The sequence below is a fragment of the Odocoileus virginianus genome, chromosome 23, assembly GCF_023699985.2.
Source record: "Odocoileus virginianus isolate 20LAN1187 ecotype Illinois chromosome 23, Ovbor_1.2, whole genome shotgun sequence".
In the NCBI taxonomy this organism is placed as follows: Eukaryota; Metazoa; Chordata; class Mammalia; order Artiodactyla; family Cervidae; genus Odocoileus; species Odocoileus virginianus.
In genome coordinates, this window is record NC_069696.1 from 45,953,823 (window position 1) to 45,977,591 (window position 23,769).

The 23,769-nt window shown below is 43.5% G+C and overlaps 1 long non-coding RNA gene across 2 annotated transcripts; it reads left to right on the forward strand.

Annotated features, from left to right (window-relative positions):
- Positions 1 to 6,986: 6,986 nt before the first annotated feature.
- Positions 6,987 to 23,490, forward strand: LOC139030639 (uncharacterized). Of its 2 annotated transcripts, none has more exons than XR_011483041.1 (4): positions 6,987 to 7,128; positions 9,848 to 10,289; positions 10,702 to 10,821; positions 11,117 to 12,308. It is a non-coding gene; the product is annotated as an uncharacterized lncRNA (long non-coding RNA). The 2 variants fall into 2 exon arrangements; XR_011483040.1 differs by lacking the exon at positions 11,117 to 12,308 and adding an exon at positions 23,091 to 23,490 and having other exon boundaries at positions 6,988 to 7,128.
- Positions 23,491 to 23,769: the final 279 nt, after the last annotated feature.

The window sequence follows — 23,769 nt, forward strand, 5'->3', positions numbered from 1 at the left end:
GGTTAAAATGGTGAATTTTTTGTTCTGTGTCTTTTACTTTTGTTTTTCTTTGACTGCACCAAGAGGCAGATAGGATTTTAATTCCCCATCTAAGGCCTGAACCTGTGCCCCCTACAATGGAAGTGAGGAGTCTTAACCACCAGCCTGCCAGTAATTTCCCAGATCACAATTTTTAAAAATTAAAACGAAGGAAAATGCTGACTCCTTTAACTGACTTCATGAATATGAGGTAAATTAGTATTAACTCAGGTCAGAGGGCAATGCCTTTGTTGGAGTATGCTCACCTTGACACTTTCTGAGTTAACGTGGTATGTACTGTGGACATCTGGCCACATGTGACTACCTAGCATCCCATCCCTTCCCCTGGGAAACAGAATCCATCTTTTTTTGGTAGAGTAACACATGCCGTGAAGTTCAAGGAGACCCAGACCAGACCAGTCACATACTTCGTCACTTTGGGCACTGGCATTTGAGCAAACAGAACTTTATGTCATTTGAGCACACAAACGCTTAGAGAAATTAAGTGGTTTTTATTAGAGTGTCTTCCTACTTCAGTTTGAATGCAGAGTGATTTTACAGCATGTTTACAAATTTTTTAACACTAGTTCCTTCAAAAGGTGGAGACTAATATCCCTGAGTATGAACAGGACTCAGTGACTCACTTCTAACAAAGAGGATGCTGCATAAATATGAGTCATCTGTGGCCAAGTCATAAATGACCTGTGCTTCTCACGAGGGTGGGATGGCTGGTTCTGGGGGACACTGGCTGCCATGTTATGGCAATGCTCAAGCAGCCCTCGGGAGAGGTTCACGTGGTGAGAAGTTAAGGCTTCCTGCCAACAAGCAGTGTGAACCCAAGGCCTCCAGCCAGCAGCCATGTGAGTCACACGGAAGGATCTTGGAAGCAGATTGTCCAACCCCAGTTAAGCCTTCAGATGCCTGTGATGACTGCAGCCCCAGCCAACATCTGACTGCAGCTTTATGAGACCTTGAGCCAGAATCACCCAGCTAAGTCGCTCCTAAATCTCTTTTTTTGGAGGGCCACACTGCAGCATTTGGGATCTAAATTTCCCAACCAGGACTCAAACCTGTGCCCCCTGTAGTGGAAACACAGAGTCTTAACCACTGGACCATCAGGAAGTCTCATGCTCCTAAATTTGACTCACAGAAATAGTGAGACAACAAAAGGTTGTTTTTTAAGTGATGTAATTTACTTTTTAATTGCAGTAAAACACACATAATATTTACCATTTTTTATGTGTATAGTTTGGTGGTGTCAAGTACATGCATATTGTTGTGCAACCATCTAGCTTCAGAACATTTTCGTTTTTGAAAAAATTCAGACTTCACCTGCATCGTCAGCAATTCTGGGTCTTGAGACTGCTCATCCACACAGCTGATTTTGGACTTACCAGCCTCCATAACCATGTGAGCCAGCTCCTTATAAATTTCTTAAATCTTTTTCTGTATACAAGCATACACATTCTGTTGGTTCTGTCTCTCTGGAGAACTCTGACTAACACAACACTGTATGTGAATGTGCATTCAAAACCAGTCTGGAAGTGCCTGTAGTCTTAGAAACGCTCGGTCTGCAGCCTCACATGTCACCCCATTTAAGAATCCTGTAGGCAAATTCATCCCAATCCTTTGTGCTTTTGTGACACCTCTCCATCAAGTGTTAGTCCCTCAGTCGTGTCTGACTCTGCAACTCCATGAACTGTAGCTTGCCAGGCTCCTCTGTCCATGGAATTCTCCAAGCAAGAATGCTGGAGTGGGTTGCCATTTCCTTCTCCAGGGGATCCTCCTGACCCAGGGATCGAACCCAGGTCTCCCACATTACATGCAGATTTTTACCTTGTGAGCCACCATTGAAGCCTCTCCCTGACTGGCTGGAATGGCAGCATGATTGTAACTTCATTTCCTCACAGTTGTAAAGAAGAAAGAACCGAAAATCAAAATTCTTGACATGTCCCAATGTGCATCTTTAATGTTCACATTATCAGCTTACTGAATAACACATTTGTAAAAGCATTCAATTTCTTCTAGATTGCTCTATATTGTTGAGTGTTTGAAAAAGCCATTGTACTGCGGGGTGTACATGTGAATATGGTCTGTTGTTTAGCTCCTAAGTTGTGTCCGACCCTTTGCAACCCCATGGACTGTAGCCCGCCAGGCTCCTCTGTCCATGGCATTTCCCAGGCATGAATACTGGAGTGGGTTGCCATTTCCTTTTGTGTGATATTGTGTAAAAAAAGATACCGATAGATCAATCAACTGATCTAACATCTGTTTATCTATCTGTTCATATATGTCCATGTTTGCATATTCATGAACCTTCTCTGGCAATTCACAAATGAAACTGATAACATTGGCTGTGTCCTGGGACAGGAACCATAAGATAGTAGGGGGGAAATGTATGGAGAGTTGATTTAAAAATGACATGAATGTATTCCTCACATTTCTGGAGGCTGGAACTCCAAGATCAAGGCACCAATAAATTTGGTGTTGCATGTAAGCACACTTCCTTGTTCATAGAGGGCCATCTTCTTGCTGTGTCCTCACCTGGTAGAAGGGGAGAGGGATCTTTGTGGAGTCTTGTAAACACATCTTAATCTTTATAAACACATTAATCCCATTCAGGAGGGCTCTTGAGACTGCCGATAAGCAGTGTGAACCCAAGGCCTCCAGCCAGCAGCCATGTGAGTCACACGGAAGGATCTAATCACCACTCAGAGGCCTGGTTCCTAATACCATCACACTGGGCATTAGGATGTAACATGAATTTGGGAGAAATACAAACATTCAGTATATAGCATCCAGCAAGAGGGGACCATTTAAATAAATTATATTGTTGCTTAGTTGCTTAGTCATGTCCAACTCTTTTTCAACTCCCTCTAGACTGTAGCCCACCAGGCTCCTCTGTCCATGGGATTTCCCAAGGCAAGAATACTGCAGTGGGCTGCTGTTTCCTTCTCCTAGGGATCTTCCCAACCCAGGGACTGAACCTACGTCTCCTGCATTGCAAACAGATTCTTTACTGCTGAACCACAGGGGAAGTCCAAATAAATTACGACACATCCATAAAATGAAATGCTTGGCCTCCATAAAAAGAATGAGAAAGCTTTTATGTGCTAATATGCACAGTCTCCAAAATAATTTTTAAGTAAAATAAGCTAGAGCAAGGTATATAGCCACATGAATAGCATACTACCATTCTGTTTTTTGTTTCAAAAAAAGAAAAGAGAAAAAGAATCTATACACATACTTGCTTGTAAGTACAGATTCTATCTCCGTAAGGATTTACAAAGTAGTAACTATAGTTGTTTCCAGTGAGGGACTAGGGAAGTGGAGGCAGAGGTGGGTGTGACTTCGGCTGCATATATCTTTTGGTATCTCTTGAATTTTGAATCATGAATGCAAACCATATTTAAAAAGAAACTCCTTTTAAAAAGTTAAGGGGACTTCCCTGGTGGTCCGGTGGCTAAGAATCTGCCTTCCAGTGCAGGGACTGTGGGTTCAGTGCCTGGTTGGGGAGATAAGATCCCACGTGCTGCATAGTAGAAAAGCTCAGCAACAGCTGAGCCCCTGGGACACAGCTAGAGTCCGTGTGCCACTATGCACCACAGCGAAGGATCCCGCATGAAGAGAGCAAGATCCGACGCAGCAACATAAAGAAATACATAATTCTTTTTAAATGTGTTAATTTAAAAACAGAAAAGTGAATTTGGAAGCAGGTTTTTCTATTGATCCTTCAGATGAGAACTCAGCCTGGCTTATCCCTGGGTACTAGTCTGTGAGGTGGTATACAGCACATGGTTGTAAGCTGCCAAGTTTGTGTATTGCTTCATAAGCATGGACCCAAGGTAAGTTTCAGGGAGATTACTGCCAGCCTTGTTTATTTTTTTATTTTGGCTGCACTGTGTGGCATGCAGGATCTTAGTTCCCCCACCAGATTGAACCCACGAACCCTGCATTGGAAGCGAGGAGTCTTAACCACTGGACTGCCAAGGAAGTCTCCTAGCATGTTTATCAATAGCTATGAGATGGAAGGTTTGCACCTGATCTCAACGAGAACCTCTTGAAGGGGCTCACCCGGCAGTGATCTCAAGGTTACTACACAATAAAAGAAAAGAAGGTCAATGAGCAAGCCACATATAGCTTGTGTTCCTGGCCTCCTGTACACTCCTTTCTACTACCAGCTTTTCATGGACCCTTTTAGACAAGCTGTCCTCCAGTGAAAGAGTCCAGCTGGTTGTATTTGGCAGGCATGTCACCTGTGCTCCTTTCTCAGCAAACCGCCCCCCATCCAGGGGTCCAGAGGCCTCTTTTGAACTGCCAAGAACAGTTTAAAAGCAGATTTTTGTACTAGTTGAGTTTTGTCACTCCTGCCTCTTTTACAGTTTCTCTTTCCAAAAATGGCCCATAATTTTACTAAGAACCTCTAAAGAAGGATTCTCCATTTGGAAGAAAAAACAAAACCCTTTGAAGCTCTGTAATGTGGAGAGATCTTAAAGTAGGAAATGGCAACCCACTCCAGTATTCTTGTCTGGAAAATTCCAAGGACAGAGGAGCCTGGCAGGCTGCAGTCCATGGGATTCCAGAGTCTGACACAACTGAGCCACTGAGCATGCACCCACAAGCACCAACTGGTTCCCCCAAAATGTGTGAGGGCTTTCTCAAGCTTCCTATTATTTCTATTCAGCAGCCGTGATACACCTTCTGTGCTTGAGATGGACTTTGACAGAGGATCTAGGAGTAAGTGCTCATTTTAGATTTTTTTGAACATTAATAAGAACAAACTTCATGGCTTGTGAAAATCACTGGGAGCAGGGGGAACAAGGAGGAAAGGCCCATGGCTTTAGCACTTGGAGAAGGAACATCAGGTTTCTTATTCTTCTTTTAATCTACTTACTTGGCAGTGCTGTTTCAGGATCTTTAGTTGTGGCATGTGAACTCTTGGTTGCAGCATGTGGGATCTAGTCCCCTGACCAGGAATCCAACCTTAGCACCCTTCACTGGGAACTCAGAATCTTAGCCACTGGTTCACCAGGGAAATACCAAGCACCAGGCTTCTTAACGCAGACATTTTAAAGTGGCCATACGGATAGTATCTGCAACAGTAAGAATGTTAACCATCCAATAGAGAACTAAGCCAAAAAAAGCTAAACTTGGGCAAAGGAATGAATTTTGGTATTTACATTTGGAAATGGGTTTGCCTGATTTCTTGCACAACCAGACAAGAATGAAGCTGCTCTGACCCAAGACTCTGCTCTGACTCACAGAAACTGACCCACGAGAGGCTAGAGAGACCCATAGTTTCCTCACCCAAAGATTCTGCCTCCTACTGATGTTGTGAGAGCAGTGCCTTACTTTTCATGTTTAATCCACACTTTCTCTGAGCAAAGGTGAGATAATAATGAAGCATTTTTATTCAAAAAATAAAGTAATTGGGGACTCTTCCAGGTGCAATTGGCATAAACACCAAAGTAACTAGATTAAATGAAAAGACAACTCATTAACGCATAGGAAGGAAAAGCTGTTGGCTTCAGGCACATCTTGATTTAGGAGCTCAAATGATGTTATCAGGACTCCCTTTCTGCTAAACAGGGCTTCTTTTCTGGAGAATATAATGATCACTGGCAGCTCCAACTTACATCCTACCCACTTAGTCTCCTCAGAGGCAGGAGAGCATTTCCCCAAACCCCATTGGCAGAAAAGTCTCAAGGAAGATTTTTTTTTTTTCAAGGAGGATTTTGAATGGTATCATTTGGGTCATGTGCCCAATCCTGAGCCATTCATTATGTCTGCGGACATAGAGGCCCTTGGGAGCTGGATATGAGCAAAACCATGGTGGCTCAGTTGGGAGAAGAATCTGCCTGCAACGCAGGTGACCCGGGTTCAACCCCTGGGTTGAGAAGATCCCCTGAAGAAGAGAACAGCTACCCACTCCAGCATTCTTGCCTGGAGAATTCAATGGAGAGAGGAGTCTGGTGGGCTACAGTCCATGGTGTCACAAAAGTCGGACACAACTAAGCCATTCACACACACACACACACACACACACACACACACACTCTTACAGTAGATGGGCAGGTTTTCCTACAAGGAAGAAGGATGCTGTTTCCAGAAGAGGGAAGGGATGTCAGGCAGAGAATTACAACAGATATTCTCCACAAAAGGCCTCCCAGAGTAACTTATCCAGCCTAAATAGAGAGGCAGAAGGAAGAAAGAGGTCAAGGATGGGATGCCAACTGTGGAACACACTTTTTTTTTTTCCCCTTGTCTAATTTCTTGTTTTCCTCCTTCCTTCAATCATTTTATTCAACGAATCTCCTTACTTGCTGGAAACAGTAGAAACTGGGATTGCAGACTTACAACATCACATTCGAGGGTTTTAATAGAGACGTGAACAGTGGAGGCTGGACAGACTTCCTGAGAATTTAATTCTGAGTCAGGTCGGAGCAGTGATAAAGGAGATCATTAGGTGGGGGAGGAGAGGTGAAGAAATGCCAGGTCAAGGAGACAGCTGGCATCAAGTTACGGCCATTCTGCCAGGGTAGGCACATTTATTCAACACTGGAACATTCCCCATGGCTGGGGCAGGCATGGGAGGAAGGAGGGCCGATGATGTGCGAGGAGCCAGGAGAGGGACCTCAGGACAGACTGTGAAGCACCTTGAACCTCACGCCAAAGCGTTCGGACTTGATCTTATCTCTAGGTTTGGGGGAGGCTTTCACCCGATAATTAATTTTTCAAGTATTTTTATGATGACGTCTCTGGCGGCTGACAAGGAGGTGAGGTGGGATTGGGCAAGACGGCTGGCAAGGAGCCCAGCTTGGAGGCTAAGTTGGGAATCCTGATCAGAAGTGACAAAGCCCCCAAAGGCAATGGTAGAAGGGAGGGTGGGAGGCAGCGCTCAGGTTGAGCTCAGGTAGAATCCACGGACTTGGTTCTGCCACAGTTCAGAGAACTGGCTCACAGAAGAGGTAGAGGGAGACCAGAGTTTAAAGTAAGGAGCTACTGCCCTCCCCTGGCAAATTATTGACAGGATGAATCATCCATTAAGAGATGGGAAAGGTCACTGTAGTTTCAGAACAGAAGATGCTTTTTTCTGGGACACATCAGGAGGTATGTGCTGCATTCGTGTGGATTTTCATTTCATTCGCTTTTCAAAATTTTTTAAATATACTTATTTATTTACTTTTGGCTGTGCTGAGTCTCTGTTGCTGCACATGGACTTTCTCTAGTTTGGAGAGCAGGGGCCCCTCTCCATTGTGGAGAGCAGGCTTCAGTAGTTCTGGCCTGTGGGCTCCGTAGTGGTGGCGCATGGCCTTCGTTGCTCCTGCGCGTGTCGGATCTTCCTGGACAAGGGATCACACTTGTGTCTCCTGAGTTGGCAGGCAGATTCTTACCCACTCTACTACCGGAGAAGTTCCCCAAACTTGTACATGTCTTTGTTTTTATTCTTGGCCGTGCTGCATCTCAGTCGCTTTGCGCAGGCTTTCTCTAGTTGTGATGAGCAGGGGCTACTCTTCGTTGCAGTGCATGGTTTCTCACTGAAGTGGCTTCTCTTGCCGCAGGGCACAGGCTTTCAGACGCATGGGTTCGCTCATGGGCTCAGTAGCTGCAGCTCACAAGCTCTAGAAAGCGGCTCAGGCATTGTAGTGCATGGGCTAAGCTGCTTCGTGGCATGTGGAATCTTCCCGGACCATGGATCGGACCCTTGTCCTCTGCACTGGCAGGTAGATCCCTACTCACTGTACCATCAGGGAAGTCCATCATTTCATTCACTTCTCAAGAAACATTTATTAGGTCCTGTTATATGCCAAGTCCCACGCTAGATGCTGGGTACAAATTAGGAGTGAAACAGACATCGTTCTTGTCATCATGGAGCTTTCTATACACTGTACTAGAGGAAAGGACGATAAACAAGTGTATTATAGTTAAAACGTACAAACTCTTTTAAATGTATGAAGACAATTGATTTCAGGTGCAACGAAAAGAAATGAAGGGAGCAGAGAAGCTCCTAAGATGGGTGGTCAAGATGAGACTAGATTCTGAATGGGACTGTCCACATCACCTTTCATCTGAGGAGGGTGTTTCTAGCCAAGCAGATGTCAAACTAATGACAATTTTGCTATATTAATAAATTTCATTTTGAGTTCAAAACCACTCTTTTCTCCAAGTATTGTGCAGTTTTAAAAGTACTTTGAGTAACTTGCTTTACTTACCCTCAAGTTTTATGACTATAACTCATTTAGAATTTAGAATCTGCAATGATTCTCTGCATTTGCTGACTGATTTATGTGCTGTTCCTTGGGCAGATTGTTACAATAAGGGCTCCCACTCCATCACCGTTTCCCAGATCCAGTCTCTTGGGTAGACCCCTCCCACACTGACATGTGTTATAGTCATGGGACTTGCTTTGACCAATGGAATATTAGGAGACGTGATACAAGCAGGGGCTTCCCAGGTGGCTCAGTGGTAAAAAAAAAAAAAAAAAATGCACCCGTCAATGCAAGAGACACAGGAGACGTGGGTTCAATCCCTGAGTCAGGAAGATCCCCTGGAAAAGGAAATGGCAACCCACTCCAGTATTCTTGCCTGGAGAATCCCATGGACAGAGGAGCCTGGCAGGCAGCAGTCCATGGGGTCGAAAAGAGTCGGAGTATGCACGCACAACTCGGCACATGATACAAGCAGAGAATTAAAAGTGCTTGAATACCGGGCTTGCCCTTTCTTACTCCCTGAGGATGACATGTGAGGAAGCCTGAGCTAGCCTCCTGGAGGATGAGTATCCCAGCTGAGGCCTCAGAGATCAGTCAGCTCTCAACCAGATGACTGTCACCACAGGAGTGAGCCTAGATAACCAGCAGAAAATCCATCTACTTGAGCTCAGTCTAAATGAATAACCCAAAGAATTGTTGAGGAAATTAAAGAATTGTTGTTTTAAGTCTTTTTTGTTGTTGTTTTAAGTCATTAAATTTCAGGGACTTTTTATGCAGCAATAGACAACTGATATGGTGAAATCTTTAAACAGCTTAGTTATTTTTTAAACAAGAAAACTAAAAAACAGCAAAGGCAAATGATCCTACTAAGATTGCATCAGAGTTTGGGGGTGTATCTGAATTCTTACTTTACATCCTAAAGACCACTTCATTTCTGCAAGACCCAGTATCTTTTGGAAAATATCTAAACCTAAACCCACTAATAAATCAAGATTCACCAGCTTCCTTGTTTTCTTAGCATATCTTAAAGTGATATTAAGATACTGGGCTTTCATATAATTTTAAATGACTAAGAGCCAAGATTATATTTAACTGTATGACTAAACAGAACGAAACTGATCATTTTCAAAACAGCCACCGAACTTCATAATCAAAGTTTATAACCTTCTGAGAAATACATTATTCTATCTATCATTCTAAACAGCAAACAAATTGAAAGGAACTAGAAGGACCTTTTACTCAGCTTTTTAAAAATAAATCATTGTGACTTTTTTCCTTTGTGCTTATAGAAGAAATGTATTTTTCCAGTTCTTTGAAATATTAAAACAATAACTAAACCTAAAGTGGTATATAACATATATTTCTGAATCTTTAGATATGGAATAATTTATTTCCTAGGACAAAAGAGAAACCTATATCTGTTTAATGTAGTCTACATTTTTTAAAATGTGACAATCACTTTCAACTTTTTAATAATAATGACCTGAAGATGTTAAGTTACTTGCCCAAGACTGCAGATTATAAGTCACAAAAATGGAATCAAATATTTTTCTTTTTGATGCTAAATCCTACTCTATCATTATACAAGTAATACGTGCTCACTTTCTTCTTCCTAACAGAAAGAATATTTTTGCAGTTTCCCGTCTTCCACCCAACAGACATGCTTCTGGGGAGATGAGCACTTGACCATCTTGAAGGCATGGTCTTTATTGGTCTATCTTTATCAATCATAGCGGTCTCAGCTGGTTTACACACGGACATGTGATCCATGTAACACATAGGGAAAGTCTGTTGGGGCATTTATTCCTAAAAAGAGAGAATGCTTTTTCAGCTCTCCAGCTACAGGGACCCTAACTGACTGACAGTCTCTGAGCACCTGAGGCTTTGCTTCCCAAGGCGGCTTCCAGCCAGTGATGAGTACGGCAGGGATGCTAAGACAGACATGCTCCTGGGAGACTCCCCTGACAGGTGAAGTTTGATCAAAGGTGACTTTCACTTGGTGACTTTGGCCTCCTCTGCTGAGGATTCAAAGTATGGATGCTTCTCCTGAGACTGCTGCAGGTAAGCCCCTTGAGGGGGAGCTGCCTGAGAACAAAGCCTGCTCCCAGAGAATGGCAAGGCAGAGAGATGGAAAGAACCTAGGTCTCCAGTGGCGTTCTGACCTGCTGAACCGATCAACCCCAGGGTCCCCCTTCCCATGAACTTCTTGTTTCGAAGGCAATATATTTCCTTATTGTGTGAGTCACTAAGGTGAGGTTTTCTTTACTTGCAGCAGAAAGCGTTGTCCAGGATAGAATTATTCTCCAACCTCACTTCCTAGAAGAAATCTCTGATAACATTACTAGGAACTTTTCCAATACATTTACAAACATGCGCAGCATTTTGCAACTTGATTTATTTTGTAGTCATCAATATGCTATACACATTCTTCCATATAGGCACCAATAGATCTATCTGTCTTTCTTTTTCACAGCCACACAGAATTCTACGTGGGTATATGCCCTCATCAAGGTGCTTCTGTGTACGATCATTCATGCCTGCCCTTCTTCTGAGTCAAGAGACTTGAGAATCCCCGGCGGAGCCTTCTTTAGAGGTCAGATTACTATGTTCCTCCTCTTTCCATCCCAGCAACGGGGCCGCTGTCAATGCAGGGGAAAATACACTTTCTAATGGACACCAAAGTTAGTCTGAGCAAACAAGTCAGACGTAGGAACCAGAGAGGGCAGACGTTGAGTGTAATAGAAGACAGACCTCCCAGCGAGACCTGGCCACAGAGATGCAGCCTGAGACTGTGCGGAAGAGAGGACGAGTATTTCAGATTATTCTAGACATTTTTCGCTCCTTCACTCCGCCGGCCTCTCTTCTTTCTCGGCTGCCTTGTACGCCAGGTTCCGGGGGCCGCGAGAGAGAAGAGGAGTGACGGGGCTTAGACGGACGAATCATCCCGCGGGAAGAGCCTGGGCTGCTCAGGCTGAGCTCGGTAGGCTAGCAGACACCCACCGCAAGCCCCCCAGCCTCGACAGCTTTCCACCGCCCTCGCCCGGCGGGAGCCCGACCACGCCCCCTAAACAGTCAGACCCCGCCCCAGCCCCACCCACAACTCACCTGCGGCCCCGCCCCGCCCCGCCCCCTGCTGGCCGATGGGCTTCTGGGTCTAGAGTCCACCGCTCCCGATAAAAGGGGATGTTTTGAGCCGCAAACTACAAACCAAAACAGCACAGAAAGTGTTCAGGCTAAGGTGCTGTTTTTGTGAGTCTCATTCCCAGGTGCTGTATTTGTTAAGAGTCAAACAGCTAATGCGGTCCACCTAATGAGATCTTTTATCTTACCTTCTGAAAGCCCAAGCCCTACACAAAGGTCTGGTGTTGAGGACAGAACTCTGCACCGAGATCCTTTCCACGAAGCTTCCCACGTTCAGCCGGCTGGTTTCAATTACTCTATGCACCTCAAGCTGGCCTGGTTTAGAGATGGATCTTATCTGGTTGGAAAGATAAAAGCAGCGGTCTTTTTTTGTTTTTTTTTTAAAGCTTTTGTAGGCCTGCTTGCTTATTATAGCAAACATTAAAATAGCACCACAGCATATATTAAATATACTTTTTAAATTTTTGCTGTGTTATTTGCTCAAGATAGAGAAAAGAGGGTTTAACATGCCGATGTTTATCTAAAAAGAGGGAGATACAAATCTTTATGTATATTTACTTATTTGGTAGAGAAAAGGACAATGGGAAAATATACCATTAAAATGAACAGTTACCTATAGGGAGAAAAAGAAACTGATTGGAAAGAATAGAAATAAAAGCTAATCGTTGAATGTACCTTGTTTTGCAGATTCAAGGGATCATATGATAGTTTATATAATTAGAAAAATAATGTTAAAATAATGTTAAATTAAAAAATAATATTTAACAGTGAAAGCGAATTTTTAAAAAAGAAAGACGTTAACTGTATATTTAATTGTAATATAACCATACTGTGAAGAAATAACTGTGACCAAAATAGCAAACAACCCTCTACTGGAAGATGCTGGAGAACTAAGTCATTGTTCTGAAAACTATTAATAAAGAGAAAGAATCAAACATTTACCTTGCCTCTTTTATAAAATTATGCTTTGGGGTAACTAATTAATTGATGAAGGAACATTTCTTTTTTATAGTATTCCAATTATTAAAAGAAGGAATGATAAAATTAGAATAGGCAATAGAAAACATAAAAAGATCTGCACATAGTCAGCTTCAAACTGTAGTGGTAAAGAAGACTCTTGAGAGTTGCTTAGACAACAAGGAAGTCAAACCACTCAATCCTAAAGGAAATCAACCCTGACTATTCATTGGAAGGACTGATGCTGAAGCTGAAGCTCAAAGAGTTTGGCCTTCTGATGTGAAGGGCCAACTCACTGGAAAAGACACTGTTGCCAGGAAAGATTGAGGGCAGAAGGGAGCAGCAGAGGATGAGATGGTTGGATGACATCACTGACTCAATGGTCATGAGTCTGAGCAAACTCCAGGAGACAGTGAAGGACAGGGAAGCCTGGGGTGCTGCAGTCCATGGGGTAGCAGAGAGTTAGACATGACTTAGTGACTGAGCAACAACAGCCTATGAAGTTCTCCAATACTGGATCCTCTGACACTGTTTTATTTGACACTGTTTATGGGACCTTGGGATCCCTCATGCTCTCAGTCATCTTGTTGTGCATCTTATTTTTCCACTTGTGTCTGTTCTTTGCATTTATTTTAATATCACTTAATCTGCCATAAATGTTTGGTGCTGGGAGGAAGGAACAGAGTGTAATTTGTCCTGGGCCCTCACCTGCTAGAGAACTACTAGCTATGAACCCTCCCTAAAGATAACTTTGAACACAGGATAAGCATGCATTCCAAGCATGATTTAATAAGTCTGCAATGTATCAAAAAATATAAGGATAAGCATAGACTGACTCAAAGATCAAAAAAGCAGTAGAACTTTGAACTTATAAATCAATTTTTCCTTCAAAGCATATGTTTAAAAACATTTATTGGCAGCAAACCTGAAGGATTTTGGTTTTGTGGTCTCATAGAAAAGCAGACAGTTCAGTTCAGTTCAGTTGCTCAGTCATGTCCGACTCTTTGCAACCCCATGGACTGCAGCACACCAGGCCTCCCTGTCCATCACCAACTCCCAGAGGCTACTCAAACTCATGCCCATTGAGTCGGTGATGCCATCCAACCATCTCATCCTCTGTCATCCCCTTCTCCCGCCTTCAATCTTTCCCAGCATCAGGGTCTTTTCAAATGAGTCAACTCTTCGCATCAGGTGGCCAAAGTACTGGAATTTCAGCTTCAACATCAGTCCTTCCAATGAACTAGTCCAGAACTGTGCTAGGCAAGAGGTTTCTAAGCAGGGTGGTGGTGTGGGATGGTGAGGATTTGTTGAAATGGAGAACAAGGTATGACAGGTGTATGGAGTGAGTCACCATGTTGTACAACGACAGAGGACACAGTTCATTATAGACCAAGTCAACCGTGTCTCTGGCATTGGTCCGTGTGCCCTCGGGATCTAGGAGAGTAGGGGAGCCATTACCTCACTAGTCCAGCCGAGTGATGCCTTGGCAAACAGGCTGATAGTCCTTTCCTATTTGTCTAACCAGTGAGTAACGGCTTCTTCACTTTTCAGAATCTGTTTCATTGTCTGCATCCTCTCTGAGGGTTTCCTAACACTATATCCTGCCCTGAGAGAGATATTCCATCTCTCCCCCAAACACAATTTCTTCACTGCACATTCCACCCTGAAATCATAAGAATTAGGTGCCATCTCCCTTGCTGGATCACTTTTTGAAGACAAGAAACATTGTCTGTTTTGTTCATGTTTGTAATCCTAATGCCTGGTACATAGTAGGCACTCAACAAATATTTATTGAACTACGCCAAAAGCAAAGGGTGGTTTCCTCATCTCTTAAATTCTAATCTAGAGACCCAACAAACATTTCCTGAGGTGTGGACCCCAGCACAGAAGTCCCAGAAAAAAAGCTTTTCCAAAGAGGGTGAACATGGCAACCAAACCGTCTCCTCATGAAAATCACAGTGCATATTACACAGTACAAGCTTTACAAAGTCCTGAAATTAAAAAAAAAAAACAAACACATTTTAACTTCATTTTGAATGCAAAATTTCCAAATTCATTTGAGCATAGGATCCTTTCCCTTCCTTTGTGGTAGCATAGCATTTCTACGGACACTTAAGAAACACTACTAGGGTATTTTAATGTCCATTAACCAAGTTGTATTGACAATTTGCAAATCCAACCTGCCTTTTTAATTCACCCATGGGAAAAAAAACTCATTTTATTTATTTATTCATTTGTGTATTCACTTAAACTAACATATATGAAGTGTTTATGGCTCATATGCCAAGGATAACAAAAGACGTCTTAGCCTGCCAAAAATTCATAGCCAAGACAAGAAGACAGCTAAACAGATTGTTGCAATACATACAACTCAATGTTTGTCTGAAAGAAATAGCCCCTGCTTCACACCACACTGGGCTGTTATTCACCTTGAAATTTAGATCAACTGGGAGGAGGTGGAGTGAATTCACCTGCCAGGGTGTCTCAAGCTCTTTGGGGTGAAGAACCAGTTGGTTTTGTGATATTGTGATTTACAGTAAGAAAGACATTTGGTCTTCTGAAAGTTCTTAGAATTTCCTATTAAGGGGATAAAGGTATCTTCATATTTATAATAAACTCTTTTCAACTACACCTGAGTTTATGTCAGTGAAGCAATTTTCAGAAAGCTCCTAAGGATGGGGGGTGGTTGCCAAGGGAACCAACCAGGTGTTTAGAGAGTTGGAACTCTCGGTCCTCCCTGCTCCTCCCCTCCACCTGCCAAGAGAACAGAGGCGCTAGAGATTGAGTTCAATCACCAGTGGCCAATGATTCAATCAATTGTGCCTATGTAATGAAGCATCCATTAAAACCTGAAAGGATAGGGTTCAAAGAGTTTCCAGCGGAGGAGCACTTTGAGATTTGGGGAGACTGATACACACGAAAGGGCATGGGAGGTCCAAGCTCCTCTCCACGTACCTTACCCTATGCGTCTCTTCATGTGGCTGTTCATCCATTTCCTTTATGATACCCCTAGTGATAAACTGGCAAACATAAGGAAATATTTCTATTTCTGAGTTCTGTGAGTCACTCCAGCAAATTAACTGAACCTGAGGAGGGTGTTGTAGGACCCTCTAATCTTTAGCCAGTGGTTGGAAGCACAGGTGACAGCTGTCTTGAAGTGGGATGCAGGGAGTGTATCCTGTAGGTGTGAGCCCTTCTCCCACGGGAACTGACACTATTTCCAGGTAGATATTGTCAGAATTGAATTGAATTATAGGACACTTAGCTGGTGCTGGGAAAGATTGAAGGCAAAAGGAGAACGGGATGACAGGATGAGATGGTTGGATGGCATCACCAACTCAATGGACATGAGTTTGAGCAAGCTCTGGGAGACAGTGAAGGACAGGGAAGCCTGTGTATGCTGCAGTCCATGGGGTCACAGAGAGTCGGACACAACTGAGCGACTGAACAACAACAGCTGATGTTGGCACATTTCCTTTTGGTGATGGGGGAAAAAACCCAACAACAAAGTTTTTCTTTTTCAGTCCATTGTGATTTGATACCTTTGCAAAATACATTTAAAATGTATTACTAAGGTAGTGTAATACTGGCATTAAGAAAGACAGATAGATCAACAGTAGAGATACAAACCCTTAGATTTATGGTCAGTTAATTTTTAACAAAGGTGCCAAGACTTTTGCTGAAAATCAATTAATTTAATGGGGAAATAGTACTCTTCTCTTTTCAACAAATGGTGCTGAAAAAACTAAATATCCATATGGATATTTAAGAGAATAGAACTGGATTCCTTCCTTACATGGTGCACAAAAATGAACTCAAAATTGATCACAGACCTAAATGTAAAACTTATAAGAAAACATAAGAGCAAACTTTTGGAATCTTGGGTTAGGCAAAGCCTTCTTAAAGGATATAACACGAAAAAAAAAAAAAAAAAAAGGATATAACACCAAAACACTAGAGAAAAAGAATAAATATAGAATAATTTTAATAATATTAAAACAAAAAACTTCTGTGCTTCAAAGGACACCATCAAGAAAATGAAAAGAATGAGAGATAATATTTGCAAAACATACACATCTAGTAAGAGGCTTATAACCAGAGTAGACAAAGAACTATTGCAATGCAATAATAAACAAGATAAATAACCCAACTGTAAAATGGGCAAAGGGTCTCAATAGACATTTCTCCAAAGAAGATATACAATGGCCAAAGATGTGAGCAGGATTTGTAAATCAATAGGAGACACTGTGGGTCCCCCAGGGTTAGCAAGACCAGGACATCATGAGAAATGAAGGAGCAATGGGAGGGAATAGCTTCCGAATCTATGGAGAAGGATGCCCCTGGTGGTGTAGTGGTTAAGAATCAGACTGACAACGCAGGGGAAATGAGTTCGATCCCTGGCCCGAGAAGATCCCACACGCTGGGGAGGAACTAAACCGGTGTGCCACAGCTGCTGAGCCTGTCCTCCAGGGCCTGTAGCAACTACTGAAGGCTGAGCACAGCAACGAAGTCCCGGCACAGCCAAAATAAATGAATTAAAAAAAGAATCTATGGAGAGGAGTGGAAGGGAGAGGGCTGCCCAGACAGGACTGTGGCCTTTGGTAGAGAGACACAGCAAATCCACTGCTTCCAGCAAGAAAGTAGTCAGGAAAATAAACACCCCAAACCCACTCTCTTCCTGCCTTTGATTTCCTTCCCCATTGGCCAAACTCAGGAGTAGAGCTTGCATCCCCCAGGTGGAACCCCAGTGGAATTAGGGTGAGTATAGAATAGGAAGAGGAAATAGAGCTGTGTATGTAACTTAGGGAATAGAAGACAGAGGGGAAATTTATGCATGGGAAGGAAAGTCAAAATGAAAGAAAAACCACGGTGAGTATCAGGGCAGGAACAAGGAAGGTGGGGTGGGAACAGTATATACTGTGGATTTAGATGTGATTAGGCTGCCTGTGGAGTGTCAGGATGTCCTCTAAGGGGTAGAACCCAGGGGCAGTTGGGCTTGCAGCAGAAGTGACCTAAAAACTATTGTTTCCTCACTTCTGTTTGGAGCATTGTCCTGGGCCAGAGGTGGTTTTTCTCAAAGGGCCAGATGGTAACTTTTGTTTTGCATCACAGTTACTCAACTGCCATTGCAGTGAGAAAGTAGCCTCAGGCAATACATAAATGAGTTGTTTGGTTGTGTTCCAAGATAACTTTATAAACTACAGAGCTTTACAATCTGCGGGGCTTCCCTTTAGCTCAGACACTTAAGAATCCACCTGCAATGTAGGAGACCTGGGTTTGATCCCCAGTTCAGGAAGATCCCCTGCAGAAGGGAATGGCAACCCACTCCAGGGAGAATCCCAAGGCCAGAGGAGCCTGGTAGTCTAGAGTCCATGGGAAAACAAATCGGACACGACTGAGCGACTGACACTCCACACTTATTTCTAAACACAGCAAGCCTGAAAGCTATAAACTCTTAAGAATTTTTTTTTATCATTTTGCCTTCAGGTAGACTTGCGGTGTATCTGTTCAAATGATCTTTCCCAGTTCCGGCTTCTGACAGACAACAATCTGGACTTCTTTTAGTATACCAGGAATGAATGAGTCAGTAGATTTTGCCTTAATTCCTATAGATGTCTAAGAAAGGAAGCATGATTATCTGACTAACCACTAACAAGGGATGTGTAGCAGAAATTTCCAGTGTCCAGTCTCCAATGTCTTCATTTCAAATATTTTCCTACAAATAGGTGAGACTAAAGGAAGGAACTCTGGGAGATAGTGAAGGACAGGGAAGCCTGGCCGTACTGCAGTTCATGGGGTCGCAAAGAGCTGGACGTGACTTAGCGACTGAACAACAAAAGGAAGGTTTGCTTTTCATGCCAGGAACATACTCTAGTCTGGAGAAATGAAGATGAAACTTGGAAATCACACAGACCTGAGTTTAAAGCCAGTCACTTACTGGTTGTTTGACCTTGCTGAGCCAGCTTTCTCATCTGTAGAATGGAGATAATCCTTACCTCATAGGTAGCAATAGCTGTTATTATTATAAGGAGCCACAAAATATTGGGTTGGCCAAAAATTTCCTTTTGGATTTTCCACATCATCTGATGGAAAATCTGAACGAACTTTTTGGCCAACCAAATATATTCCTGTTTAGAGCTTTTTTCTCTCTTACTCTTTTCTACTGCCCTCTTGAAGACTATTGGTTCTGAAAGTTTGTTCCTAATCTACAGGCTTTTCTCTTAGGTTCTCTGATGCTCCCTGGGCAAATAAAAAATAGGTCTCAGGCAATTTATAAACTGATGGAGATCCTTTGTTTTGTTATTTTTTATCTTATTTTTTCATGGAAAGGCATTTTATTTTCAATATAAGCGTTGTGTACAAGTCAATCCCAAACTCCCAATTTATCTTTTCACCCCCTGCCCCTGCAACCGTAAGTTTGTTCTCTAAGTCTGTGAGTCTGTTGAAGATTCTTTGATTATAGCAATGGAAACTGAATTCAAACTAATGTAAGGAGAAAAAAAAAGAAAGGTGGGGTAATTTATTGGATCCTGGAGTAGTTCTCCAAATTGAAGCATAACTATTCAGCCTCAGGAAAGCATGGATTTTAGGAACTGAACTCATATTCTCTCTATTTTCTCTGCGTTTCTTATGTGGATGAGTATTTTCTATAACTTCAAGAGAGGTGCCTGCTGAGAACTCTGAGTCAGGTCACAGCTTCACCACCTATGAGGAAAGGAGAGTTCTTTGCCTCTTCTTCCCCCACAGCTGTATTTCAAAGCCCCATGAAGGGTCCGGCCTGTCCTGACTTGGGTTGGCACCCACTCCCCGAGCTCCTCGCTCTGGCTCTGGAGGTGAGGCCCTATGACCTGCTGAGCTTGTGGCCAGCATCCACAGCACCTGGCTGGCCACACCCACTCAGACCACATGGTCAGAGTGGGGGACAAGCGCTTGTCACTAAAGGAGGTGATGTTACCTGAAGGAGGATGGGGAGGTGAGCTCAGCAGAGAGATGCGTGCTATATTCACAGGCCACATCTGCTCTATTCAGCATGTCGACGCAGCGAGTTTTCCAAGTGCCTGCCACGATTACAGTGCTAAGATCCTTAGAATAATCTATAGGACAAAGATGAGCACATGATTCCTGCTCCGTTGTTGGTGGAGTGGTGGGGGGTAGTTGTCAGATGAGAGAGCTGTGAATAGGACATCTAGGATCAATTTAGTGTAAGATAGAAGGTGAGAGATTGTATTGACTAGTTTTCCAAATGATCACACTAGACCCATTAAAGTTCAACTCTAGTGCCGTAAATTTTTTTTCAGTTGAAAACTTGAAAAATGAAAGTCCAGTTCCCAGTGTTTCTCTTTTTTGATTCCTCTGGCTGTTTCTTTTTTTTTTAGTTCTACCACTTTATTGCTACCAACCCATCTCCCTCCACCCTCCTGCACACATGCTCAGTCATGTAACCCCATGCACTGCAGCCCGCCAGGCTCCTCTGTCCGTGGACTTTACCAGCCAAGAATACTGGGGTGCGTTGCCATTTCCTTCTCCACCTCTGGCTGTTTCTTTCTCTGTACTTGCCCTGTCCCATGGCTCTCTCCTGGATACGATGCCTCCCTAATTATGAGCTTTGTGATGATTTCTTTTGCATTACATATCACCTGGGGTGGTAGAGAGGTGACTGTATATATTAACTCAGATGAAAGGAGCTGGCAGGCAGTATTACAAAGAACAAAATCAACATCCCTCTGTGGTTATTACCTCTGAGACCATACTAGACACAGGGTGTGTTCCTCAGGACTTAACTTCAAGGGACAAAAAGCGGCTAGTACTAAGTGAAGTAAGTCAAACAGAGACAGACAAATATTATACGATATCATGTATATGAGGAATCTGGGCTTCCCAGGTGTCTGGGCTTCCCAGTGATAAAGAATCTGCCTGCCAATGCAGGAGACACAAGAGACGCGGGTTCGATCCCTGGGTTGGGAAGATCCCCTGCAGTAGGGAATGGTAGCACACTCCAGTATTCTTGCCCGGAAGATTCCATGGAGAGCCTGATGGGCTACCGTCCATGGGGTCACAAAGACTCAGACACGACTGAACACACACACAGGAATCTAAAAATTTGTATGAATGAACTTATTTGCAAAACAGACTCACAGACATAGAAAACAAACTTATGGCTATCACAGGGGAAGGAGCGGCGGAGGGATAAGTCGGGAGTATGAGATGAACAGATACACACTACCGTACACAAAACAGACAAACAACAAGCACAGAGAACTACACTCAATATCTTGGAATAAACTATAATGGAAAGAATCAGAAAAAAAAGAATGTACATATATACACATGTGTGTATAATCGAATCACTTTCCTGTATACCTGAAACACAATATTGTAAATCAACTATACTTCAATGAAAAAAAAGAAATAAAGAGAAAAAATAAGAAAAAAAAAGAACCAGCTAGTACTAAGCTGATGACGCGTACTAAGTTGGCAAAAAGTTAGACAAATTGGTGAACCAGAAACTAGAACCCAGCTGAGACCTTCCTTGGCTTCTGTGTTTGTGTATGTTGGCTGTCTCCACGGGGCTGGGGGTCAGGCAGTTGCCAGGCCAGTTCCTCCCAGCTTTGACACCAGACAGAGGTAGACATTTGCTCTCCTTAATGTCAAGCATTCTTACTCGGGATAGGTTGAAGGTTGAAGGTTGAACTAGCATCAATTACTGATACCAAGACCTGTCCTCAGAGGTCAGGCAGGTCACAAAAGGTAAGGAATAGTCTGGTAGAAGCCAGGACTTGGTGGGGCCTGGGGCACGTGAAAGAAGCCATAGTTCCCAAATGACTTAAATTTTTCCCTCCCCGCTCCAAGCTCCAAATCGTGTACCAGTCAGTCAGTCGTGTTGGACTCTTTGAGACCCCATGGACTGCGGCACACCAGGCCTCCCTGTCCATGACCAACTCCTGGAGTTTACTCAAACTCATGTCCATTGAGTTGGTGATGCCATCCAACCATCTCATCCTCTGTCATCCCCTCTCCTCCCGCCTTCAATCTTTCCCAGCATCAGGGGCTTTTCAAATGAGTCAGTTCTTCGAATCAGGTGTTTAAGTGACATAAAAGTATGTGTGCTGCCTCCAGAGACCACACTGGCCGGGTAGGAGTTTGCAATCTTGGAGCTAGAAGGCATTAAGAATGTCTTCACAATTGTGCAAATGAATCTGTAAGTTTGATTATCAGCAAACACAAGTGGGAGGAGTCTTTGCAGCCAGGAAAACCCTATGTCCCAGAAGAATAATGAAGATAGGGGAGGTGCCAAGTTGGGAGGAGCCGCTAAGCATCCTTCCCTTTACATTTCATAAAACTCGGTGATTTCCCAGAGGGTAGTCACAAATGCCTTAAAAAAAAAAAAAAAAAAAACCCTTATCTAGGTTCAGAAAATTTAGTTACGTTGGTTCAGTCTTAGCTCATAATTGTGTATCCTTTGACTGAGTTGGGTTCTCCCTGGACTGGGTCAGAGTCAAGTCAAAGGCATGGTGGTGGAAGGGTCTCTGACTCTGAGGCAGGAGAATTTCAAGGGTCCTGGAGTCCCATCAGAGTAACCTGCACAGAGCTGGCCTGTTAGCTTTGTCCAGGGGCTTGTTAGCGGTGAGGGAGTTTGGGGAGGGGGGAGGTGGTGAGGTCACTCATTAGATAATCTGTTCATTTAGTAAACTTCCATTCAGCTTTGAGCCAGGCACTGTCATAGGGTGCAGAGATGAACAAGGTGGACGTGGTCGGGCTCTCGCAGAATCTACATTCACAGGAGGTATATTTAGATGAATATAATTCTAAGGCTTGGACTTGCAGGATCAGGAAGGTTTCCTAGAGGGGGTGATATCTACACTAAACTCTGGAAGATATGCAAGCAGTAGCCAGGCAAATGTCAATGGGTGAGAGGTCAGTGGGCTATCTTGGTGGCTCAGTGGTAAAGAATCTGCTTGCCAATGCAGGAACCAAGGTTGGATCCCTCGGTAGGGAAAATCCTCTGGAGGAGGAAATAACAACCCACTCCAGTATTCATGCCTGGAGAACCCCATGGACAGAGGAGCCTGGCAGGCTAGAATCCATGGGGTTACAGAGAGTCAGACACGACTGAGCATGCATGCAGGGGAGGTCTGTAGCCCAAACTTCCCAGGTGGAATGAACCATTATGCATACCGAGAACGTGCTTAAGGACCAGCAAAACAAGGATATCAGAAAATGAAGGGAAATATTTTTTGGAAAGAGTTTAATATTGAAAAACATCCCAGAGTGCCCATTTGGGAGAAAGCTAAAACTCTGTGGGATTTCTATCCATGTATTTTGCAATAAAGTCTCCTTTTCATTTTGAATTAGATGTGAGAAACAGGGCATCATAATCTTTTCGATGCTTAGGGCCACTGAAAATCCTCGGGAGCTGTCCTGCACCAAGAGGAGGGTGGGAGGTCTGTGGTTCCCCATTTTCTCCCCCTCAGGGTACCTCCCCCAGCAGGTCCTTCCCCTCCAGGGCCCAGCCGGCTTCATCACACCTCTCCTGTAGGCCCACTCCCTAACATGCCTATTAAAATTCACCGCCCTTTTAGTCCTTCGCCCAAGCACCTCGAATTTACAGAGACATGGGTGTTAGTGATCACACAGCATATAAATTACTCCCATAACTGAGAAGACTAGATAACATTTAAAGATGGCCACTGTAAAAGAAAACATTAATAACTGTCGATTATACTATGTACTCATAGTTATTCTTAATTTTGATTTCTTTCTCAGTCATCCCCATCTCAATAATTGTAACAACAATGACTGGGCTTCCCTGGTGTCTCAGGGGTAAAGAATCTGCCTGCCAACGCAGGAGACACGAGTTTGATCCCTGGCCAGGAGGATCCCACATGGCCCGGAGCAGCTAAGCCAGCGTGCCACGACTACTGAGCCTGTGCTCTGGAGCCTGGGAACTGGCACTATTGAGTCCACGTGCCACAACTATTGAAACCCTAGTTTCAGTGGGTCCTACAGCCTGCGTGCTGCAACAGGAGACGCCACTGCAATAAGCCCGCGCCCTGCAACGAACATTAGACCCTGATCACTGCAACTAGAGAAAAGCCCTTGTAGCATCGAAGACCCAGCACAGCCAAAAATAAAGAAATAAAATAATAATGGCTAATGATGTTGACCAATCTTCATGTCAGGCTTTGTTCTAAGTTCTTTATACTAACTCATGCCCCCCAACTCAATCTAAGAGTTAGATTGCTATCTCTAAAATGGAGAGAAAGACATCACTCTGCAGATAAGGAGACTGGGGCACACAGAGGTTATGTAGCCTGTGCCTCCAAGGTCACTCAACTGGTGGTTATTACACCACGATTGCATACCAAGCAGTCCTGCTCCAGAATCCTCCCCTGCTACCCAGGCCAGCCACCCAAGAGAAAATTCTACTTCTTCATATACATTT